At 43.6% G+C, this 21,304-nt stretch overlaps 2 protein-coding genes across 3 annotated transcripts in view; one reads left to right on the forward strand and one right to left on the reverse strand.

Moving 5' to 3' along the window:
- INSYN2A (inhibitory synaptic factor 2A) overlaps positions 1 to 3,451 on the reverse strand; it is a 42,781-nt gene extending 39,330 nt beyond the window's left edge. The window contains exon 1 of the mRNA XM_032694688.1: positions 3,244 to 3,451. The gene's annotated coding sequence lies outside the window, so the exon portion shown is untranslated. The remainder of the gene's footprint in view (positions 1 to 3,243) is intronic.
- DOCK1 (dedicator of cytokinesis 1) overlaps positions 1 to 21,304 on the forward strand; it is a 282,369-nt gene that overhangs the window by 129,264 nt on the left and 131,801 nt on the right. The gene's annotated exons all lie outside the window — the stretch shown is intronic.

The following is a 21,304-nucleotide window of genomic DNA, read 5'->3' on the forward strand; positions in this document are numbered from 1 at the left end:
TGGAGTAAAATCCGGCAAAGTGGACACCAAGATTTGCTGTTTGATCACTGAATTGTTATTTTTACACCCAATTCTCTTTGCCTGTGAGACTCTACTTGGATGTGGAGCTGAAAAGCAGCTTTAAGGCTCTGATCACCCCGACACGGGGCTGTGCATGTTCATGAACAAGGTGAGCTGTTGTCAGTATTAAGGGATAAGTTTTCTGCCTGAATGTAGTAAAATTGTAATAAATAACCTTCAAAGTGAGGATGTGCTACGCTACAGTGAATTGAGTGCATTCTGTGTGGTCAATAACAATTTAAAATTGGCAGTATCTAATGAGTCGTACTTGTGTGTGTTCATAGGTTGTACAGCATTTTCTAAGCAAGCACTGATTTTCAGAAGCAACTCCCACTGAATTTACCACTCTGAGATGATTTTTTCCCCATAAAATATGCTCATGATCTCATTTCCATAAAGCCTATTTAATTTGCAAACTGATTAGTAAAAATACAAAGGGGGTAGGGGCTATACAGTAGATTTGTTGCTTACATGTTTTTTAATATCTCACACAAATTCTCAGCAGTTCTTTAAATCGTGGCTGTCAGAAAGCAGAATATTAACAGCTAGTTCAGATAATCACGTGAATTTTTTATGCTCTCAGATATTCTGGATTTACTATCATTTCCTCAAGTGTGCCTGAATTATGGGACCAGACATCCTCAGTTCTGCCTGACCTGTGGTCAGAATGGCCTTGAGACATCACAGCTCAAGAGCTTTGTGGAGGTATCCTGACATTTTAGCCTGGATTTTTGGCAGGCTCATAGGTTTTCCCTGGCTTTCACCACCACATCAGTCACGGCAAAGGATTGGCGTGGCTAAGTTTGGCTTTTAAATTCTGCAGAACAAAACATCAGTGTTGATATTTCCTTGTCCTTTGCAGAGTCTGTGGTTGAGTTTGGATCTCCAGGTAACTAATGGTGTGCTGGGGTGACCAGTAGGGTTTGGGCACTGGTGGTGCTGGTCAGGAAGATGATTTGGCAGCTCTTGGGCTCCTTCTCTGTGTTCATCTCCACTGAACTCTGCTACTCTTTGTGTCCCCTCTGATTTAATTAGATATCAATTCTAATATATAATATTGTATGTGTGTCTCTCATGCAAAAATGCTTCGTCAGTGCAATAGTTAACTGGGAAAAAAACCCACAGTGATGATCTTATAAGCTATTTGTTTGTGAGCTTAATTAGTAGAAGAGTGCATTGAATATTAGGTGCTGGCCCTCTTGATAAGGAACTAACACTTTCTCTTCTGGTGCTCTTGCCCAGCTGCTTTTTATGTGTCAATCTGAGGGAAAGGCACTGATTCCATTCAAGATTAGAATTATCTTGAGCATCTCGTTAAAAATCCACATCATTAATAATGATGGAGTCCTAAAGAACACACATTTTTCATCAAGGGCATCACGACATCCTTACAAAAAAAAAAAAACCAAAAAACTGATTTAATATCAGCCTTCCCCATTCTGTGAAGGCAGGATGCTTTCAATGCAACATCACCTTAAACTCTGGAGCAGGAATTTTATTTTAGAACTGTTAGAACAATTCCATCTGAGCCTTTGGATTAGCAATATACATTATGGATTTCTCCTGAAACCAGGGACCATATGCCATCACTGTAAGGCAGAATATCCACCTCCAGGTAGGTGATAAATCAGTAATATCTGAGCACTGAGATCTTTTCATCTGAATCTGAATTTCTAATGCCAGAAGAAAATCCAGCTTTTAACTTAGAACTGGTATTTGTACTGGGAGAGAACAGATCATTGTAGTGGAGACAGAGCAGGCTCGTAGGACACCAACAGGCATCACACCAAGAGTAAGGAAATACGTTACTCTCCCTGCTTTCCTATTTTTACTATAGGTCTGTTCCCTTGAAATTCTACATTAAATTCATCTGAGTACATGGCTAGGACAGTTGCATGTCATGTGATTATTTTTATTTATTTATTTTTAGCTAGTAGTTTTTCCAGCCAGCAGCTTGATTTTAACCTTGGTACATGCAGCATTGTAAATGTGAACGGTGAGCACCATGGAACACTTTAAGAGAGGGAATAAATTCCCAGTTTATATCAGACCTGACCTGTTACTGGTTTGCCTTTTGTTACCACTTGCCAACAGGGAAAAAAAAAATTGGTTCTCAGAGGCTGGAAAAAACAGGTCTTCCCAAACTTCCCGATCCTAGAGCCTAATGAGTTAAATTTTCCTCCGAGCAGGATTTGAGCTGCTTAGACACACAAGGTCAAACGGAACCGCTCCATTACCTATTCTGACTCGTGCAGAGAGGGGGCACAGCTCCTTTGGGACAGAGCCCTCGGGAGACGGTGACATAAGCAGGGAATATATTCCCTGCTCCCAGCATTGCAAGATGTCCCTATTTTTCTGGGGCCGGCTGCCCCCCCGCCTCCCCCAGGCTGATCCCGGCGAACTGCAGTCCTGCATCCCCTCGCTGCCGTAACTCCCTGTAAACATGGCATTAAGTACAGGCGTTGAGGTCACGGGAGAGGATTTGCACTAGAGGTAGGGAGGCAAGATGGAAATGCAGAGCGGGAAGCTTGGGATGCCTTGCAGGATGCAAGGACTGTGACTTCAGGGATGGATCCCTGCTACCTTTTGTCCCGTTTTCCCACGGCGTTTTCGCGGCATCCCCAATTTGTGCCGATGGTGATGAGGGACTTGGGTGTATTAAATCGTGAGAGCCCTGCGTCTCGATATTCACACTTCACTGAATAGCAGCAGTTCAGCCCCCGAGGAGGATTTTTGGGTTGGTTTGGCTTTTAATAGCAAGTTAAGGGATGAACGCATCCGATGCTCCTCCATCGCCGCGCTGTGCGGACACTTCATTAGGACGGCTGAAGTTAATAAGCAGCGGTAGTTCCTCGCCATCAGCCATGTGAAAAGCTAAAGCACTTCGTGCATCCTCCGAAAATCCTCCAGCTACACCTCTCCCCTCCCAGGCACCGCTGGAAAGGGAGCAGGGAAAGAAAGGCTGGCATTTTGCTAGATCGGGATATTCTCTCCTTCTCTGTCACGAAAGTTATTGGATGCAGGAGCTGTTCCCAGGCAGGCAGATACGCTATTGCATAACGCTGGCGCTCAGCGCCAGCCTTTATCCTCATCCCTACGAAGTTTTCCGCTGGAAAAACCAGCGGAGCGGGGGGGGGTTTTGGGTCTGGGGGCGAGCGAGCCGCGGGCAGGGCTGTCCCTTACCTTATGCTTCCTCACGCAGAAGTGGCGGTCTGGGCGAGCATCTCCCTCCCGCCGCCGGGGCGAGCTGGGCGTCAGAGCCTCGGCGCATCTGCCGCGGAGGAGCCGCGGAGCCGCCGCCGCCGCGCTCCCCGCTGCCCTCATGGGCTGCGGCGGGGGCTCGGAGTCCGGGGGTCCCCTCGGCCGGGTCCCCGCCGAGGGGAACTTGTTGAGCGGGACCGGCGGGCGTCCCCCAGCCGGGCGGGAGCGGGGAGGAGGAGCCGGGGGCCGGGCTGGCGGCGGGGGCGGGCGGGGGAGGTGGGATGGAGGGATGGAGCGATGCTCGCCGCGCGGGGTCCGCGCAGAATGAAGGGGGGAACCGGGAATCCGCCGCTCGCAGCCTCGCTAAAAACCCACAGTTACTCCTCTGTTTCCTCGACGCGTGGATTCGTTAATAATAGATTCATACACACCGTCCCCGAGCACCCCGGTTTTCTAGTTGCGCTACGGGAGCACTGGAGCAGCCGCAGAGTGGGTGATGCTGATCCATGGGGAATCTCAGCGAAGCACTGGGTTAAAGCTACACGGCTGCGTTTTATTGGGAGGGCAAGTGTTTGAGGTGCTGAAGGAATAGATGCTCCCATTTGCTTTTAAAGCTCGGGGAAAATGGATGCGAGTTCAGAGCAAAGCACTTTGGTAGAGCAGCCGGGATTGATAAATGCGATAATGGGCTTAAAACTTCAATCCCATCTTTCCTCATTCTCTCTCAGACTACTTTGTCTTTTTATAAAAGGTTTAGTTTTTCATGGCAAAAAAAGTTGGAAGTTAAATGGGTCGTGTGTATTTAACCAGACTGACTGACAGAAGATGTCACGAGAGGCACAGGAATTGGTCCGAGTTGGGAAGCGGTGGGTCGGTCTCCTTTCATTCTGAGAATTCCAGTAGTTTTGCTGTTTAATACTCACCTAAACCAGGTGCCACCAGGTACAGGCCACAGTTTCTCTGTGGTGGCACCGTCTTGGCCATGGGTGGCGTTGGTGAGGATTGTTGATTTTGGGGTTACTGAAGCGGCCCCTAATTTGAATTGGCAGCTGAGAGCGGCCGGACGAGCCCGAACCGCCCCGTCAGTGCCAGGGCTGACAAACACCTCAGCGCAGGAGGGAGGGACACCCGGGCTGGGCACTGCACGAGTCAGTGCATCCACAGGGCAGGATGCAGCAGAATTCCTGGCTGGAGTCCTGGGTGTCTTTCTGGAGTTAATTAGCTGGAGCAGCCCATTGCAGCAGGGAACACACGGTGCTGCCGCAGCGGCCGGAGCACCGCGCCGGGGCCAGGCTGGGCAGGGGAGAGAGAGAGCCCCCCAGAGCGGGCAGGGACATCCCTGTGGGCACAGCTGCCACACAGACATCGGCGTGGAGATGGATCCACAGAATTCCTTGCTGATTAAGATGCAGTTCAGCTGTGCAGGACTGGAGCAGAGCAGTGTTCAACAAATCAGGCAGTCAGCAGAGGGCAGCTAAGTTGCTCTCCCTGCCTGTACCTGTCCAGGTATCCGACTGCCCTCCTCCCTCTGCTCCTTCCTCTGCAAGTTTGCTGCTGATCCCTAAAAGAGGGTGTCCAAGGGGGTGATTTCTGCATCAGCTGCTGCTCTGCCCTGGGGTAGGGACTGTGGGCTCCCCAGGCCAGTGGCACAGCTTTGATCACACTGAAGATCTCTCGTGGTATTTTATCAGAGATTCTTTGTCCCCAAGACATCAGTGGGAAGAATTAAATATCGACTTGCTTGTTGATAGGACAGCAACCACCATGCTTTTGCCTTTTTCCTTTCTCTGCTTTTCTTTCCAGCATTGCTGACTTGCTGTATTCCAGGTCCTCTGTGGATTTCTGTGTACCAAAATAAATGTGTTTTTTGGCTGCAGCCTGTACACAGACGTGGCTAAAATTACATGGTAAGGTGAACATGTTTTAAATAACGTGTGCTACTTGCACAGAGCAAATAGATCAGTGGTAGGAGATGCTGTTGCTTTTCCCAGGCTGAAGATGTGACTTTGTACAGACCATGATTACTAGAAGAAAATACTCGATATCCTAAGTGACTTGAAAGGAGAATCTCTCTGACAGAAGCAGCAGTTAAACATCATTCTTGTCTTCTCCATAATGATATTTAGAAGCTGTTGTCTCAGGGCTGATTAGCCTTGCACAGCATTATGCATATGCCCCATTTATAAACCATACAGCATTTTCTGTAGATTTTTAGGGAATTAGAAAGGACTTTCTAGTTTTGGACCAGATTCACGTGTAACTACTGACACCATTGGTGTGCCCAGGGATATTTCAAGTGAGGGTCTGTGAAGCATGAAGTGTTTCCTGGTTATCGTGGTTCACGTTACTGTAAAAGCACATAGAAGTAAATACACTGGGAACTTGGAAATGCTTCATCATCCCCTTTGCCAGTTTTTTAGCCTTTAAAAATGCTGAGCACAACTGTTGCATAATGAAATGTAGTGTCAAAGCAGCACTTGAGAAGGGGGAGAGAGGTCGGGCTTCAACCTGGGAGGATTCAAAGAGAAAAGAGACAGTTCATTTTAATTGTTTTAGATTACAGATTTATTGCTCCCTAATGGAGTGTCGTGCGTTCCCAGGTTGCCTTTTTCTCCCAGTGTTTGTCAGGGAGGGGTGAGCACTGCTCAGGGCTGTGATGGTGTGTTCCCATGACACGGGTAGGTGGGTGGGTGGAAGTCCTGCCTTGGACTTAAGGAGTGAGGGAGAAAATAGTATATTTGAGCATATATATATATATATATACATATATATTTTTAGTGGTATTCTCTGTGGAGAAGTACAGCAAGGGATCCTTCTTCCACACCGCTAATTGCATAATAAATTTGGGGAGGAGTGTGTACTTATAAATGTTAATCTAGCACAGACTGATGTTATAGACTTCAGATTTTCCTTTATTTTTTTTCTTAAATTCAGCTTCTGGGAGAGTGTGAGGAGACAGGGCACTACTGAATGACTGAGGTGCTGGTGTGGGAGGGTCAACCTGTGCCCTCCTGGTTGGCAGCACCAAGGTCTGTCCTCCCCACACTCAGGTTTTGGCTCAAGGGCTGCTCCTGGGGGGCTGGGTGTGCTGAGCTGGTGTTCTGTGTGATCACCCTTCACTAGAATGTGCAGGTCCTACAGTGAAATGCTAAAATGTAATTTTCTGGAACAGTCTATGAAGTTCTTTGAGGAAACAAGCTGGAATCCAGCACATGGAAAAGCAGGTGGCAACCAGAGCTGGAGTTATCACCGGCTGTTCCAGGGAGCGCCAGCGAGGGGAAGGCGATAAACCAACACCAAAGGGCTGTTCAGAATCAGCCTGAAAGCTGCTGTTCAAACTTCCCCTGGTTTGAAACACTGAGGGGCAGGTTCAGGGGTGAGTTCAGGGCCCTGTGAGTAGGGAAGAGCCAAGCAAAGGACCAGCATCATGTCCAGGTGTAGGATGGGCTGGAGATGCCCCTTGGCAGGCTCTGCTGAGCTGCTGATGTGTCTGGGGCTCAGGAAGGTGTCAGAGCTTGGGACCATTCCTGCAGGGCCTGCTGTTGGATCTACCTTCAGTAAATTAGGAGGCAAATAAATTAAGTCCCAACACTAAATACCTGAGGTAGGCTCCAAGGGATATACACAGTCCTTTAGGACCAGGCTAATTTGTCTCAGAACATTACAGACTCTGTTTTAGGTGAAAGAAGGGTGAAGTTCGCTGGATTTGAAACACACATGTGGACAATGTTGTGTCTTTTCTCCCTATAGTTGCTTGGGCCCAGTGCTGTCACCCAGTCTTTGCTAAAAGCAAGTATTTTGACATTGCTGAATTAGGTGGTTTTTTCCATGCCTTTGGATGACATCTGCCTGGCTTCCTGGACTACATTGGTTATTTGTTTATTTACTTATTCCAGCCTGCCATTGGAAGAAAAATGGTGGGATGTTAAATATGCTTCTCTGCTCCAGCTGAGGTGGAGGCAAACTTGGCTTGAATTTCAAACAGGTCTCCATGCAGTCAAATCCTTGGAGGTGCTCCTTGCTTTGAGGAAGGATTTATTCTGCTTGGCTGTGATGCCAAAGAAATAAGGTGTCTCAGAGTCCTGTTCAGCAAAAATTTGAGGGATTTGATGTAGTGTCTTGCACCATGATAAGTTTTTTCCTTGAGCTTGGACAATTCATTTGAACCTGTGCTGTTGTCTTTCTTTATCTGTTGAAGATAATCATTATCTTTATCTTTTGAAGATAAAGTGGATTTCAGCCTATGTGTGTAATACCCATAATACCTGTGTGCAGCTAAAATATTAACCATCTCATTGAGGGAACTGCTCTTTGTGGGTTTGCTGCTCTAAGAAGGAAAATGCTGAGTAACCTCATTAGCTCTGATTGTTATTTCTGTGCTTTGTTGAGGTAAGTAGGAACAGGATTCGGTCCTCTCTCTCAATTTCTCTTTAGAAGAAAATATAACAGCATGTCCCAGCAGTTAAAGCTGAGATTTTGAGTTTCAGTTGAATGGTGTCCCATCAGGAACCCAGATTGCTGTAGATGTTTATCATTCATACGAAGAAAAAAATCTGAATTTTCTTGGAATAAGAGTGGGAGTTTTTTCATATTTTCACTGTGTTTCTAGTCAGAAAAGTTCCTTTGCAATACACAGATATTTTTGGGAAGGGAACTAAAGTGGTGGTTGGAAATCCTTGTTTGTTCTTCTGAGGATGAGGATTCTGATCTCTTGTGGTGAGGAATCATTTGTCTGATCAAGATGTTCTCAGTAGGTGCTGAATTCTGCCCTGGTTCCATTATCATGCAGCTTGTACAGTGTGGAAATAAATGAGGGGCTGGGAGAGTGTGATGTATGAGACCCTAAATGGCTGCATTTTGTTCAGATTTGAAAGGCAGTTTAGCTTGTCCTCATTACTGATGACTTGTGCTTTTATAACCCTTCTTTCTGCATTTCAGAAATCCTTTGTGCCCATCTGAATAATAAATCACCCTGTTTGATTTGCTCAGCGAGAGCAAATGTGGAATTACATCCTTATTAAGATGTCTCAAGAAACTGGGAGTGTGGGGGAATTTTTTTTTAAAGGAACATTATGCCAACTTTGTTAATATTTTGGTTTGTCTCGTTTATTTTATTACTTTTCCAGATTCCAGGGATTTCTCTCTGACTGCTTTATGGCAAAGGGAAAAAATACTGCCCTGCTTAAAAATAAAAAATCTGATCAGACTTCTGATTGCCTTCAGACAAATGGTTTCAGATGTAAGCACCTAATGAAATTTGAAATGAGCATGAATTCCATCTTAAAATTCAAGTTATGGACCAAAAAAAAGGCAGATCTAACAAATAATGGGGATACTGCATCTGCTTCCTATTTGCTCTGTGGTGGAATAATATATTATTTATACAACATTGATTTCATTAGATGGAGGATTTAATGCAACTTTTCTGTCAAACTGGAGAACATTCAATGTTATAAAGTAATGTAAACTCCCAAACCCTCAGCAAGGTTTTCTCAGTTGAAATATTGAACTATTTAAAATTTGAATAGAGCATAAAAATATAGACTTTTATATGCTTTTACATGTTGCCTTAAAGTTAGAAGCCCAGAGAGCATCCTGGTCCTATTGCATAATGTTTAACAGGAAAAACAAGCTAAGATTAAATGTATGAAGCAAGTGAAAAATGAAAATATGAAATTATGGAAGAGAGAAATGAGTGACCAGAGCAAGTAGATGTAAATCGAACACACCATTTCTGCAGGTGCTCTGAGTCTAAACCAAAATTAGGGATTTTGGCTATAATGTTGAGAAATTAACTCTTTAGCAGAGTTTCTAAAATCCCTAAGCAGACACCAAAATCTAATTACCCTCAATAACTTTGATACATGACACAGAGATGTGGTGGCAGTGAATAAAAAGGGATATAAAGGGGCAGGTTGCAATATCATGGGCACCCCAAATTTAGCCATATGCTCACAATTAAGAGCTTCTACTCCTTTATTTATTTTTTTTTCTAAATAAAATGACCTAAACTCTTAGCTTTTGCAAATAAGAATATGTTACATTCATGACTGACTGTGCAGACACCTAAATCTGTTATGCGTTAAAATATATGTGACTAAGTTTTAACTCAGGAATATAAGAAGATATTTTTAAAGTCTGAAAATCCTAAAAGCACAGGTTATTTAAATAAGTTGTGTTGTGCAGGAGCCTGATGATAAATATGGGAAGCCTGATAATGACATTAAATGAGTTTACAGTTGACAGCAGGAGCCAAGTGAAGTCCTTCTTAATCCGTGGTCTGTAGCTCTTCAAAATACAGTTCAATGAAGTGTCTCTGTCCTTTATAACTTCTGGGCACTATATTAAAAACCATTAAAAGCAACACCACATTTTGATTTTCTTCAATTTTTAAACAATTTTAAATATTAATACGTAGCAGCAGTTGAGGAGCATAATTAGCAGATGCCTTAAATCCATGGGTGTCCATCAGCATTGCAGGAAAGCCCAGTAACTGAAGGGGCTCTTGGGAAGGAGGGAGAAACCTCTGAAACCACAGAAATACATTGATAGTTTTGATAATACTGTGAAACTTCCTCAATTTGCTTCTAGGAATTCAAAGTGGTGCCCTAATATTTGAGTGCCTCCACATCCCTCCCTTGTCACTGCCCTTCCGCCTGAGCCTGGATGGGGAAATTTTTTGGGTGAGAACTGGAATGATTGTTCCTTGTCTACAAACTTTACTTGACTTCATGCATTCCCTTGGTGGCCTTGCCTTTGCTGCCTGGCTCCAGGACTTTGGGAGACACAACTTCCAAGTTTTTCACTGTATGTGGAAAATAAATGCCACAGTTAAAAGTACCATCTCATATTTGTTTGAAATTCATCTCCTGTTCACTCCAGCAGCTGCCTCCTGTTTTTAAACCTGTGAAATCTGGAACACCAGCTGTGCACTCCTTTTATCCACCACCACTCTGGATTTGGAAATCTTGGAAAAATATAGATCCCCTCCCTCTCTTCTTGGAAGAATCTGTGACTTTGTGGCCTCTTCTCAGGAGGGAGCTTCTCCAGCTCCTTCTCCTGGAAGCACAGACTGGTTTGGGTTGGAAGGGACCTTGAAGACCATCTCATTCTATGCCCCTTTCCACCATCCCAGGTTGCTCCAAGCCCTGTCCAACCTGGCCTTGGACACTTCCAGGGATGGGGCAGCCACAGCTTCTCTGGGCAACCTGTACCAGGGCCTCCCCACCCTCACAGGGAAGAATTTCTTCCCAATATCCCATCTAACTGAACTCTAATAAAAATCTCTCTCCATCTTTCTTCCAAATCCCCTTTAAATACTGAAAGGCCACAAGGTCTCCCTGGATCCTTCTCTTCTCCAGGCTGGGATTTTGGTTGCCCTTCCCTGTACCTCCTGTAATCCCTTCTGTCTCCCTCAAGCTGTGGAGACTGTTTATTTACTGAACTCAGTTTTTCCTTCCCTGTGAGTTGCTGTAAATCCAAGTTTTCCTTGAAGGCTGGTAGGAAACACCACCGGGGCTTTATTTGTGAGCTGAGCTTTTCCTGGGGCCGATGAGCTGGGCTGAGGAGCTAATGAGGTTTGTTTGGATGTGTAATTCTGTTATTTCACATCAATTACCCAGTGACAGATAAGCTCTGCAGGAACTGATTATCTAAATAAGGGGCTTGATATCTTGGGGGAAAGCTGCTGGGGACTGAAGGTGATGCTAAATGGACAGGGAGTGACATCATGTGACTGATGCTTCACCTCACACACATTTTTTGGTGGCTGAGACAAGTTGGGGGGAAAAAGGACAAACCCCTTTCTCTTGTCACTATAAAATCACAGTGGTTTGGGTTGGGAGGGACCTTAAAGCTCATCCCATTCCCACTCCCTACCATGGGCAGGGACACTTTCCCCTAGACCAAGTTGCTCCAACCGTGTCTTGATATCCCATAAGAGCTCATTTAATAGGCAATTTATGATGTGATGTTTTTCATAAAATTTTAATTGAACTTGAAATTATCTTTTGGGGTTTTTTTATGTTTGTGATTGTTGGTGATTTTCTTTAAATGAAAACTGTTTAATTTCAGGTGTTATCCAAAATTACTAGGTGAAGATTACGGGCTAGAAAAACCCCAGTGACTGGAAAAAGCAAAATGCATGTTAGTTTTTACATTTAATAAGGAAAAAAAAAAGAGTTTTAGTAATACACAGGGATGCAATGAGTACTTCCCTTTTATTTATTCATGTTTATCACTTGCCTTGAATTATAAACATATTAATTCCTACCTACCAGTTAATGACTTTGGGTGATGTTTGTACTCTCTTTATGCAGAAATTGCCCATATACCTCACAGTTATAGGAAGAGACTTAACCAGGGTTATTTCTGTAGCCTTGAGAGACTTTTGTCTTGCTCTAAGTCGCTTTTCTAAGGTATTTTTAAAGCATTTTTTTATAATCCTTTTTTTTCCCTCCCCAACAGATGAGGAGTATTTTCAGCCATACCAACAGAAATCTTTCTTACTGTTTTCAAATCTGATTTTTGCCAAATGTCAGGAGTGGGATGAGTCCTGTAGGCTCTGCCACCACACAGGATTGGTTTATTCTCCTGCTGTTGTTTCAAATGTTACACCTAAAAAAATTGTGGTTATGATGGTTCTAAATGCACAGAAATTATGTCAGGAAAAGTACTTTCAAAATAACGATACTATTGCAATAAAATAGGAATAAAACATTTCACTCCTGTTTTGAGAACTGAAGATGGGATTAATTGGGATTTTTGAGATCTCTCAGGTGTTTTGCTTCTCCAGTTTTTCATATTTTTGGTATATCTAAGTAGTACTGTATCATATAGAAATATTTGAATTCTATAGTATTTTAATCATAGAATCACACAATGGTTTGGGTTGGAAGGGACCTTAAAGTTCATTTAGTTCCACCCCCTGCCGTTCCATTGAGCTTTTGCTGTGCACTAGTTTGAATTTTATTTATTCTTTCTTAATATTTGTTTCACATTTTGAATATATATCAAAGTGACTTTGCCTCAGTTGTGCTGTTTTGAGAGGATTTAACTTGGCAGAGTCTGGGATGGGAAATCCTGGGGGGGGTCTGGGCATGGAAAAGAGGTTCTGCTTAGTCCTGTTACTGCCCAGCTGGGAGGAAAAAAAGGAGAAAGGGATGTGGATGATGGAATATCCACATACATTTGCTTGGAATGATGTGGGAAGGGTGAGCTGAGCTCTGTGGACCAAACCAGCCTCTTCCCACCACCTTCCCAGGCACACGACCCGTCCCTCTGCTGCCACTGCAGCCAGAAAGGTTGATTTGTACTTTGGAACGTTTTAAATCACTGATTTTAATCTTGGTTTGGATTTAATTGCTTTTTTCAAAGAGAGATTAGTTCTCATTTAGGTGTGGATTTGTAATTAAAAAACATCTCTCAACTTAAGTTGCTTTTGTTGCCCACACGCATCAGCCACACGTGTGGGAAAGCAATTACAGAGCTGAATATACTGAATGTACATTTAATCCTGGTGTTAATGTGAGGGGCATTGTCAGAACGTGATAAATGACTTCTTATTTGGGAGGGGATTTACTTTTTTCCCTTCTGATTTCTGCCAAGACCAAGTTGGGAGGAAAAAATGAAATTCAATTATAATTCGAAATTTATTTCGGTGGTGGAAAAACAGCACTTCAAAAGGCTTTGTTGTTGCTGGAATATAGGGAGAGTGTTGGATATGATGAGGAAAATTACCAAAGCATGTTTTACACCTTAGAGGTAGTGAGTTGTTCAATGGGAAGTTATTCCCCTCAGATGTTTTAGGTGGGTTTTGGTGGGATTGCAAGCGTAGAAAAACCTGAATTACCTTTATCTGGAGTAGAGCCACCTGCTCAAATATTCCATTCCTTCCTTCAGGAGTTGGAGGATATCCCTGGAAATGTCCAAGGCCAGGTTGGACAGGGCTTGCAGCAACCTGGGCTAGTGAAAGGTGTCCCTGCCCATGGCAGGGGGTGGAACAAGATGAACTTTAAAGGTCCCTCCCAACCCAAACCATTCTGGGATTCTGTGACCTTGTTTTTTCCATGAAATGGAAGAGGGAATGAGATGTCCTGGTTTTAAAATATTTAGTTTGTTTCTTGACTTCCAATCTCTGTTATTGATCTAAAGTCAATAGAATAAATTGAATTTAAAAAGAAGAATTGGGGGGGGTGGGGGGGAGAAATCCTGTTTCCACACTGTGGTTTATTTACTCCAGGAAGTTTGTCCTTTACCCAGCTGATAGTCCCCTTTTCTCCTGCTGGTGTTGGATTTCTGCTGAGTTCAGGTAGGAAAAGGATAAAGAACCTTTTATCGGCAGCATCCTATTGGAGCTTATTATGCTGAATGTTTTGGTCATTGTTCCAAATCTTAATAAAAAAGGGTTTAAATTAATTCAGTTTTCTACAATAGAAGTGTTCATCTCCTTTTGCTTAGATTGCATGTTAGAGATTGATTTCATATTCTTTTCATGAGATACCTTTGAAGCTCTTCTGGAGACTGTTTAGCAAGAGGTTGTCTGAGAGAATCCCCCAAAGTATTCTGAGTTACTGTGAGTTTAATAAGAAATAAAATTCAAATTTAATAATGTTACAGGAAGAATTGGGTCATTTTTGGAGACTCAGCCCACATATTATCATTTCAGGTTCTGCAGAGGAGTCCTTCCCTGTTCCCTTTAATTAACTGCAAAGTATTAAACAGGTCTGTGTTCCTTGAGAGTGTATGGAATGGAGATGTGGCTGCTCCTCCAAATAACTGCAGGAAGTCTCCCAGAAAATAGAGCAATCTGAACTTTTGGCTTTTTGTTCTTGAAGGGAAACACTTGGGAGTTTTTCCTGTGCTCCTGGAAACCCTACATACATTGGATAAAATGGAACAACTTGAAGGAGTGAGGCAAAGTGAGATTGTCTGTGCAAGAGGCAACCTCTGTGCATAGGACAAGGATAAAACTCTCCTCCTCTGCTCTGGATCCAGGCTGGGAGAGCTGGGGGTGTTCTCCTGGAGAAGAGAAGGCTCCAGGGAGACCTGAGAACCCCTTCCACTGCCTAAAGGGGCTCCAAGAGAGCTGGAGAGGGACCTGGGACAAGGGATGGAAGGTCAGGACAAGGGGGAATGGCTTCCCACTGCCAGAGGGCAGGGTTAGATGGGATATTGGGAAGGAATTGTTGAGTGTGAGGGTGGTGAGGCCCTGGCACAGGTTGCCCAGAGAAACTGTGGCTGCCCTGGATCCCTGGAAGTGTTCAAGGCCAGGTTGGACAGGGCTTGGAGCAACCTGGTCTAGTGGAAGCTGTCCCTGCCCATGGCAGATGGGTGGGACTGGCTGGTCTTTAAGGTCCTTTCCAACTCAAAGCAGTCTAGGATTCTGTAAAACTTTCTGGTATACAATTCCTGTGGGATAACAGTCCTGATATTCCCATCTGTCCCCAGATGGGAACAGAGAGCTGGAAGCTGGATGCTGGATCCAGGTTCTTGCAATGGCTCTGGTTCCATGGCCAGCAGAACTCAGCCCACAGCTCTGCCACAGCCTGGCCTGGGACCCCATGGAAATGCTCTCTCTCGTGGTGCTTCTGGTTTTGTGCCTCTGGCATGGGAATAATGGGATTTCTCCTTCCTCTGGTGACTCCTGTTCTAACTCTGGACCAAAGCTGTAACCTGTGCATTAGCAGGAGCTCTGCTCCTCCAGTCCTCACCTTGCATCTCTCCCAGAGGAGCACAGGGGTGATTTGGGAGCCAGATTCCAAGGGAAGAGGCAGGTAAGGTGAGGATATTCCAGTAGGTAGGGAAGAGCAATCTCACTTCTTTGAAATCCCCTGTTTGCTACTCCTGGGTATTAATCTGTACAGCTCCTCTTAGCTGTCAATGTTGGGACAGAAATTCTAACTGGAAATGGATCCTGTCTGGAAATTGTATTTCTCTTGTTTACTGTGGTGGTGGATTTGTGTAAATACTGTTAATTTTGGTACTCTAATGTTAAATATCACGGAAAATTGAACTTAAGTTAGAGAAGTCATAATGAAGGACCAACCTGTTATCAGCAGTGCTTCTGTATTTAATCAGTTTTCCTGCTCTTTGGGGAGGAGGGAATGAGAACATTGCCTGTGATGGGGATTTCATTTTGATATCATGCAAACGTGAAGAGAGCCCTGTCTTTATTTTTACCACTGATGAGAGCCTGGCAGTAATTCCTGTCTGCAAGGACTGTGTCACCTTCTGCAGCCCTGAAAGCTGAGAACAGCACATCCCATCCTGCTTCCCCATCAACCCCCTTCCCATATCCACTGTTGTCTCTCTCAAAAATTTGGTAAGGGAGCAGCCCCCAGGGTATAGTGTGATGGTTTATGCTCTAAACAAACCAAAGGTGGGAACTAATTAAAAAATGCAAAAGCTTCCCCCAGGAGACTTCCTGCAAACAGCTTTTTAATCCAGGGATATCCAAACTGCATGGTTTTATCAATTAAGTTTTGATTGCACATATTTCTTATCTTTCAAGCTCACTGAGCCCCTCAATAAACCAGTTGCTAAATAATTTATGTCACAACAGTCGAATGAGAAGCAACAAAAGTGGAATAATTTGTCTTGAAAATGGCTGTTGCTTTTAGATTCGTGTTCATCTGGCAGCATCACCTGCCTGGTGTGAACAGGGGGTTCATTTAATAGATGATAAATCCCCCCTTAGTATTCCCTTGATTTGTCGTGGGGATACCTCAATGCAGTGATTTGCCTGCTGCAGAGCCAATATCCATAATACCTGTAGCCATCCCAGTTCCTGGGATTGTTGAAGGCATTTCTAACACAGGATGCTGCTTATCTTCACTTTTTCTAAGGTATTTTGCAAACTTTAAACTCTTTGCCTGGTCTGCACCAATGTCATCACTTTATTTACCTGGCTTTCAACTTTCATTGTGTTTGATAAGTAAATTGGAGTTTCTGATTACATTAGTTTTGGTTTTATTTTAGCTCCCTCAGGGATTTCTTGAGAGAGACTTTGGACAAGGGCATGGAGTGACAGGACAAGGGGAATGGTTTTAAAGTGAAAGAATGTAGGGTTAGATGGGATATTGGGAAGGAATTGTTTGGTGTGAGGGTGGTGAGGCCCTGACACAGGTTACCCAGAGAACCTATGGCTGCCCCTGGATCCCTGGAAGTGTCCAAGGCCGGGTTGGACAGGGCTTGGAGCAACCTGGGCTAGTGGAAGGTGTCCCTGCCCAGGACTTTAATGTCCCTTCCAATCCAAACCATTCTGGGATTCTATGAAAATGTCAGTGACATCTCTCTGCTCTGCTGTGAGTTTGAGTCCTTGGAGCCCTTCCTCAGAGGTTGCTCCTCTCTTTGGAAGCTCTTCCTCAAAAAGGGACTGATAAAGGGACCCTCCAGCTCTTGTTCCTTCTACATCTCCTTCCTCAGCCCTCCCAATATGTCCTGTTATCACATGGAATGGTATGAAAGGCTTTGAGCACCAAGCAGCTATAATTAAAATAAAAATAAGGCATTCTAAGTCCCAGAATGGTTATATTCCCACTTCAGTGCTGCATTTTTGCAGAATTTTTAAAAAATATATTTGTATGTAATTTCCTTTTTATTTTATCCTATTTGAATATTGGCCATTGCCATAAATACAGTTGTTTTCTGTATTTTATGACTACATTTATAATTTTATTGCTAGCATTAATAGATGTGTAAACCGAGATACCTGGAACAGATTTATTGAGGGCAGTTCTCCAGAGTTTTGGTGAAATGGTGTTTAGCATAGCAGGGGGAGAAAAAAAATGGGGAAAGGCAATTGCATTTAGAAAACTAGAAATAAATGTCTTGACCTTGAGGACAGTTAAGCACCGTGGGTGCCGTGGAAGAGCCTCCTGTTCAATCCTGGCACTGTGTGGAGCTTTTAAAAGCAAAGCATTTTTGGTTAAAATGGACTTCTTTGAAGAAGAGCCCTAAAAACATGATAAATGTTGTTGTTAAAATGTCTCATTAATTTTTTGCTTGCTTTTTATAGAAGTTACTGCAAACCACTTTCAAAGCAGGGAATGCTTTGTGTGTATTCTCATTGTGTGGATTTTGGAGTTTATAACCAGTGAACCTTTTGCAAAGTGAATTCCAGTTGAGCTCTTGTAATCTAAGAATCCCAGAATGGTTTGGGTTGGAAGGAATCTTAAAGCCCATCACATTCCACCCCCTGCCATGGGCAGGGACACCTTCCACTAGCCCAGGTTGCTCCAAGCCCTGTCCAGCCTGGCCTTGGACACTTCCAGGGATCCAGAGCTTCTCTGGAAGTCCATTCCAACACCTCACTACCCTCACAGGGAAGAATTTTTTCCTAATATCCGGTCTAAACCTACTCTCTGTCAACTTTAAGCCATTCCCTCTTGTCCTGTCCCTCCAGGCCACTCTCAGTAGTCCCCCTCCGTGTTTTTTGTGGTCTCCTTCAGGTACTGGAAGGCCCCAGTTGGGTTTGGGTTCTGGTTGTGATCTCTGTGAAGATCCCTTTCTCTTCTTCTCAGAGGTTTCCCTGGATTCAGAGCTGTGGGGCTTTTTGTCCTGCTGTTTGGGAATATAGGATTTTCCTTCTAATGAAACAATAAGCACAAGTTCCTTCTGAAGCAGCGGATCAGAACCCATGGAAGTGTTACAGCACAGGAAGCTGTCAAAGGGAAATGGTTGAGTACTTTTACCTTGCTGGGGCTCACTGGGATTGGGAAGGATTTGTCAGAGTGATGGAGAGCTGTTCCCAAACAGGGCAAGGTGTCTGTAGGTTTGGTCCTCTGTTAGCATTTGGTAGTTGAAAGAAGTTTGGAAACTTTTGGACAGGGATTTTTTGCTGGGAACCAACTGAACTACCTTCCCCAAAAATGGTATTTCAGAGAATCATGGGATCATTTAGGTTGGAAAAGCCCTCTGATATTATGAGGTCCAACCATTCCCCCAGCACTGCCAAGCCCACCACTAACCTATGTCCCCAAGTGCCACATCCACATGGCTTTTAAATCTCTCCAGGGATGGGGACTCCACCTGGGCAGCTGTGCCAGGGCTGGACAACTTTTTGGTGAGGAAATTTTCCCTACTCTCCAACCTGAACCTCCTGGCACAACTTGAGGCCCTTTCCTCTTGTCCAGTCTCTCATTACTTGGGAGAAGAGCCCACCCCCCACCTGGCTCCAGCCTCTTTTTTCAGGTGGCTTTTTTTCCCTGTGGTCCTCAAGCTAATTTATTTCAGTAGAACATGAAGTAGGAAGCTGAAAAATGAACTTTTGTTGCATTTATGTCGCATCCACAAAGTGATTTGTGTTAATTGCAAGAGCTTTTGTCGACTTAAACTTTTATCTGAGGAATGTTTTGCTTCTTAGTTTGCCACGTAGGAGTTGTGCTAAGCCATTCCTGCAGGGACCCAGTGTGGAGCTGACCTCTCCAGTGTTCTCTTTTATGGAAAATGCCTCATTTGTGTTGCCTGGAAGAGCTCCTGAATACAGCAGTTTCCAGGAAAGGGGCTGGGAAATGCAGACTGGGTAGGGACTGCTCTGCCTTGGGAAGGGCTGAGCCCGTGGGGTGGCAAAAGAGGGGTGGGTAGATCCTGTTTTCCTGATGGTGCAGGATTGGTCTCCAAGACAGGGAAAGCTGGGAGCTTGTGAGTCCTGGCAGCAGCAGAATAGTTCTGCTGTGCCTGAGGGAGGCTCAGGGGGGATCTGACAGTGCCCCAGGGTGTCGAGATGCCAGAGGCAGATTCCTCACTGCAGTTCCCTCCATCCTTGGAGGTTTGAGATCCAAGGGGGTGAAGCCCAGAGGAGCCTGGTCCAACCATGGAATAACAGAGTCATTAAGGTTGGAAAAGACCTCCAAGGTTATCGAGTCCAACCTGTGCCCAATCCCCACCTTGTCACCCAGCCCAGAGCACTGAGGGCCACGTCCAGTCATTCCTTGGACACCTCCAGGGGTGGGGACTCCACTACCTCCCTGGGCAGCCCCTTCCAATGCCTGAACACCCTTTCCATGAAGAAATTCCTTCTGATGTCCAGCCTGAGTCTCCCCTGACACAGCTTGAGGCCATTTCCTCTTGTCCTGGAACCCTGGAGCAGCAACCCTGGAGAAGCCTCCTGAGGTTCCTCCTATAGATCATTATCCCAGTAGGACACCAGGATGCTGTTCTTTGATGCCCCACCTGTGAAGATGGAAAATGTCCTTAGACCTTTTGCACTTTTCAGGAAAATCAGGTCTTTTTAATTCTTTCCTATTTTGGAAGCTGGGCAGGACCTGATCATCACCATTGAAGTCTTATAAGAAATTTCCTTTTAAAACAAGTTTTCAATTGACTGAGACTGAATTGTAGAGATCAAATCAGGATCTATAAAATATGTTTTGAGGCAAAACAAGATTTTCAAGACTAAATAAAGTGATATTTACCTATAAACTCTGATATCAGTGTTCTGCATTCTGCATGGACTTATCCTAAGTTGACCTAAAAGAGGTTTTGCTGTCTAGGCAAGCCCTGAGCTCCTTAAATCACATCAAATAGAGGAGGTGGCACATCTTTTCCAGGAGCTGTGGGAGCAAAATTTATCAGTGAAAATACCTTCCTGCATCTTGATTGGCTAAAAGAGGCTTTATAATAATGTTTGTGGCAGCAGGAAAATCCCCAAGTATTTATCACTCCCGCTATTGCAGATGTTCACTTGTGTTTCTCAAAGGGAAAAGACTCCCATGTTTTATTCCCCGTGTTCAGAAAGGCAGGATTTGGCCTAAGGAAATGGAAAACAGTGGACATTCAGTAAGAAAATGTGATAAATGGGAACATTTGATACTTGTTTGTATTCTAGTGGTGAATTTACTGACAGATTTTCTATTCCAGGAAAAGAAATGTTTGTTTTAATACTATGAGAAATACATGTATGAATTTATATACATATATATATATATATTTATGGACCTGAGGGGGTTTGCTTTGTTTTGGTTCTTTTTCCTGCTCTTGCTGGTGTGATGCTGCTGGTAAAAGCCTCAGGAATCTGTGTCAAACTCCCTTTGGGATGCACTGAAAACTGCAATTCCCATCCAGCTCATTAAATATTACACAATATATAATATTCTTTAAAACAAGAAGTGATGGGAGACCCTCTGCCTTACCCATGTTGGGTTGTATAATATCTTTATACTATAAATTATATGAAATATATTATTTAAGTGAGCAAACTGATCTGCTGACAGATTGAATTTTACATTTTCACAAACCAGTACCCTTAGAAGTTACCAAAAAGTTGAAATTTGGGACATTTTAGAGGTGGATTTTTATCTTTTGAGTCGATAAATGGTGACAATTTAATTTGTGGCTTCTAGAATTGGTAGCAACTGTTTTTTAGTTCTTTATTTGTTGCTGATGTAGAGAGAATACATGTTGTAAGCAAAGAGAAAACTTCATTTTTATATCTTTACAAACTGGTAATTGTGAGGGACTTTTAAACCCTTTTCAACAAAATAATTTCTGTGAAAACGTTCTGAAAGCCAAAATGTTGATAGTTCATTCAAGTGGTTTTGGGGTTTTTGTTTTTTTTAATTTATTTACCCATTTATTTATTTAGCTGTGTAGTCTTTTAAGGACATGTAAGGAGAATTTTTTTGAAAAAATAAATCTAATTTACACTTTTTGATCATTCCTGAGCATGGAAAGAGGGACATTGCACTGAAACATCCTTAAACTCAATGTATTTTTGATTTCTCTTAGATTTTCTCCTATACATAAGGAGCTTAATATTCCCAATTTAAAGATTTCCCTGGAAGAAAATGCACAATACTGTTTAAAATAGGATACTTTATCCCTGAGGGAGAAAAGTGTTGGCATGTGTTGTCTCTCCTTCAGGGAATTCTCTTCTCATTCTGAAATTCCTCAGTGTTAGTTTTACTTGTGGGGTTTATTTGATATGAAAATTTCCCTTCTTGTACCTGTTCAAGAGCCATTTGAACATGGATTGTCTTATTTTAAAGATAATTTAGGGAAATAGGTACTTTTGGAGCTTTCATGGGCCTCTTCAACTTCTCCT

The sequence above is a fragment of the Chiroxiphia lanceolata genome, chromosome 8 (genome assembly GCF_009829145.1).
Source record: "Chiroxiphia lanceolata isolate bChiLan1 chromosome 8, bChiLan1.pri, whole genome shotgun sequence".
Taxonomy (NCBI): domain Eukaryota; kingdom Metazoa; phylum Chordata; class Aves; order Passeriformes; family Pipridae; genus Chiroxiphia; species Chiroxiphia lanceolata.